Source organism: Triticum dicoccoides, chromosome 3A, assembly GCF_002162155.2.
Source record: "Triticum dicoccoides isolate Atlit2015 ecotype Zavitan chromosome 3A, WEW_v2.0, whole genome shotgun sequence".
NCBI lineage: Eukaryota > Viridiplantae > Streptophyta > Magnoliopsida > Poales > Poaceae > Triticum > Triticum dicoccoides.
In genome coordinates, this window is record NC_041384.1 from 133,919,040 (window position 1) to 133,923,496 (window position 4,457).

Genomic DNA, 4,457 nt, shown 5'->3' on the forward strand with positions numbered 1-4,457 from the left:
GGCATGTCATCGAGGCTCTCCTTCAGCAACTCCATCAAGCCTTGGATGAACTCCTTCTGCTTATTGAGCTAATCGGGCATGCCGTCGAGGGATAACGACTCTAGCTCCGCCGGCTCGGCATGTTCGCCTCCGCGGCTAGGGCGCTCCTGGGAGCCATCGCTTGCCCGTGAGAGATCTTTCGAGGTCTCTGCGTGGCAGCGAGCCCTCTCTTTTTTTCCACAGCCTTGGTTGCCGCTCCCTTGTTACGAGTAGTTCTCGACCTAGAGCTCTGCTCACCGGCCATGACAACGACGGACGAATAAGAAGCACTTATGAGGAGGAAAGGTAGAGTGATTTTCGGTTAGGTAGTTCCCCTTTTTATAACCTAAGTACTAGCACTAGTACTAATACCTGCATAGTGGGAACACGTTCAGGTTTGGTACGTACTACTAGTAGGTGTGAGCAGGCTTTCTAATGTGATGGGAACAAGGTAAAGATTAATTGATGGTTTTGGTTTCGAGGCCCGAAACGGCTCCCGATGAGTTTAGCGGAACATAAATTTCAAGTACTACACTGCTCAAATGCGTAAATATTATGTTACTGACAAAAATTGGCACAAAATACGAAGGAGACCAATGGAAGTACTACTAGCAACCCACGATTTAACTACTCGCATGCGCGCAGTGGAGTAATAGTGTCTTTCTTCCGCCCTCACGTCCACTCAATTTGCATGCGCTATATTAATTGACCATCAATGAAGTGAACGACTTTACACGCGTCAAAATATCACATGGGGTGGATCTTGGTACAAAATTGTGTCCGCTCGTGTACCCGCGTGTGCGTGCGAGGAATGGGTGTGTGCATGGCTAGCGTGCACATCTTCGCTTCGTGCATGTACCGCCAGTATGGCTCAGGGAGGACGAGTACATTCTTCTGGAACCAGCAGCACGTCACTGTGATCAATCCACGCAAGGAGATCGCGACAACGCCTACACATGTGCCACATGGCTTCATGAACTGTAAGAGAGACACTGTGTAGCGTGCCATTGGTATTCTAATTTACGTGGTTTGCACATACTCGAAGTACTAGTAAGGTACACATGCATTGCACGCATCAGATTTTGCAACCAAATTATGAATAAATACCACACTATAGCATGTAAGCTTTGAGTCATATATGCCTGATGTAGCCCTTCGTTTAATTCCTATAGTTCATCTCATTCAAAGTCAATTATTTTTTATAAAAAATCTAAGAATGCAGGAATAGGAAAAACATGGGATTATAGTGGAATGTCATCTTCAATCCTACAGGATTGTACGAGTGTTTGATTGTGCATAGAAAAAATGCAGAATTCTTTCAAAGAGGTTTGATTGGATGGGATGTTTCCTATGAAATCTAGTGCAAATGAATCATATGGAAAAATTCCTATGGTTTACAATCCTACGAATCAAACAACCAAGATAGGAAAAATTCCTAATGATTAGAATCCTCCAAAATTCCTTTGAGAATCCTTTGAATCAAAGAAGCCCTTAATCTATTTTATGATTCATGGAATTGTGCATTGTAAAGCATAAAGTAAAAACAAATAATGGCAATTCAACTAGAAAAAAGTTTGGGCAGTTATGATACGGAAGATTATAGAACAAAAGAGAACCACTGTTGTTTTGAGGTTAGTGCATTACGCTTAAGTTCAACCATGGAGTCTGCTAGATTGCACATGTGGCAAAATCCGGTGGGGGCTAGAAGATGGTGCGAGGAGCCGAGTGGAGGGAGACTATGAAGGAATGCACAAGTGCGAGATCGATATTTAGAGAGAGGGGGCAAACACGTGCGCTGATGCACGCAGTGGCGGAGCCATGAAAAATAAATGAGCTAGGGGGCCAAGCATTGCTAATCCTTTACGAGGAGGGTCAATTCATGAACTTAAAGAATTTTTAGCAGCAATTGTCTAATGATCACATTCATATTAGCCTTGATATATAGTGATGTTAGGGGGGTGGGCAGGGCCCTTACTGCCCCCTGTCTTTGCCATTGTGCACGCATCTGAGAGATGAAGCGGAAGGCATGGATGATGAGAGGGGGACATTGGATACATAATTAATGTGGGTGTATTAGCTATATATGTTAATCCTATATAGAGAGGTATAGATTGATCGATGTGGACGCGAGAAAGAGGGTGAGACCTCACTGGATATATCGATTGATCGGTTTGTGTGGAAAACTATGAAAGACCTAGCTATATACACACATACATAGAGGAACATCGATCATTGCGCATGCACGCGTGAGAGATAAAGAATGCCCGATATGATGGAGAGGGGGATGTGTGTTGGTGTGTGCCTTCATGGGAGACCGACCTGAAGAAAAAGATTGCATGCGTGCGGTGGATAATGCCGACTGGTAGTGTGTGTGCATGCATGCACGAGAGAAAGTTAGTGGTACAATTATAAAGAGAAGACTACTGTGTGGGTGTAAAAGAATAGCTGAATAGGTGAGGTCACAATCAATGTAAAGTTGAATTCAAATATTTGAATAAGAGATCCTGATGTTTGAAATCCATGCATGCATGAATATAACGGAGATCTGCGCGGTGTGGTTTGGAAACAAGCATGTTGTAACGTATACACGTTGAACAAGGTCACACTAATTTGAATTTGAGATACCAATGGCAGACATCATTTGTCCACGTCGCATCCGTGCATGGACACACTATTCTAATTGGAGATGATGGGCGGCTTTTGCATCACATATCTATATCTATACCCCTATATATATTATATTTTATATTTTTTATATTGTGTGCGGGTAACTTTAACTTTGAAAGATGGTCATTGGATGAGGCGAATCCGATGGTCCAAAGATGGCAAACTTGAGCACTATTGGCCGTTGGATATCATCTAGATTCCACCAGATTTCGCCACATGTATAATCTAGAAGACTCCATGGTTGAACTTAAGCATAATGCACAAACATCAAAACACAAGTACTTCTTATTTGTTCTAGAATCTTCCGTATCAGAATTGTCCAAATGTTTTTCTACATGATTTTCCATTATTTGTTTTTACTTTATGTCTTACGGCGCACAATTCCATGACCTTTAAAATAGATTAGCTTTCTTATAAAAACTAGATGATTTTGAATGAAATGAACTATAAGAATTAAACGAACATCTACATCATGCATATATGACTCAAAGCTTGCATGCTATAATGTGGTATTTATTCATAATTTGGTTGCCAAATCTCATGCGTGCAATGCATGTGTACCTTACTCTAGTCTAAATGGTGTTTGTGTGTGTGTTGTGCATGTTGAGGTGCAAATTGTCTTTTTTGGTACATGTTAAGCTTGTTCTTTCGAAATTTCAAGCCGCACCTTGTTATGCCGAAAATTCAAGCTAGCATCTCTGTCTATCGTGCTGTGAAACTCCCGCCTCTTCAACCCGCGCCTTGTTAGCCCGAAATATTTAAGATATATCTTTGTCTCGTTGTGCTCCGACAACTCCCTCCATCTCAACCCACGCCTTGCTATTCCGAAATTACAATGCGCGCGAAAACTCCCACCTCTTGTGAAATCCCGACACGCAAAATGCCTGTGGTACCCCTGAACCGAAAGAACCGCCTCAAATCGGTGGGGGTACTTTCTTAACTTACCCCACATTTCGGACAAGCGCGTCTCTAAGCCATGGTTCCCCGCTTCCATCCCATCCGCCCACCCATTTGTACACCGAGACCGCGAAAACCCGCGACGAAACCCCACACCCTGCTCCATCCACCACCCAGCCGGAGCCTCTTCCCCGACGACGTCGTCCACAGCAACACCTCGACGTCCCTCATCCACCATACCGGATGAGGATCCGTCGTCGATCTCATCGTCCCGCCGGTTCAGCCACCCCGTCCTCCACCTCCAAGGAGCTACCTCGACATTCCCCTCGTCTTTCGCGGCACCTCCATTCCCACACCGCCGTCTTCACCTGCACCACTGGAAGAGCATCATCATCACCGTTTCCTCGGATGAAGCTGTGGCCTAATCAGCGCCACCAAAGAGGTTGTACACTAATCGCCGCATTTTCTTCTTGATTCGATCTCACGGTGCTGCCGGCGCTCGGTCCCGAGCCGACACGGCGCGGCTCCATCCATGGCGGCATCGCCAGCCACTTCCTCCATGGTGTCGATCCCTCGGCGGCGACGTCCACATTAGTAGGACCTGCTGCTGCTTTAGCTCTCGCTCGCGCTGCTGCTCTGCTCTTGCTCTCGGTCCCCTGCCTGGTCTGCTCTTGCTATTGCTCTTGCTTGCGCTGCTGCTCTCGCTCTTTCTCTTGCTTGCGATGCTGCTCCAATTTAGCTACACTTCACTCTGATGCCGCCGGGGTGAAGGAAGAACCAGCCGTAGCGGGGAGGGGGGCTCGGCGGGGAGGTACCCCACTATCTATCTTAGGGTTCAGGATTGGGGCGGTGGTCGCCGGCGGTGGCAGGGCGTT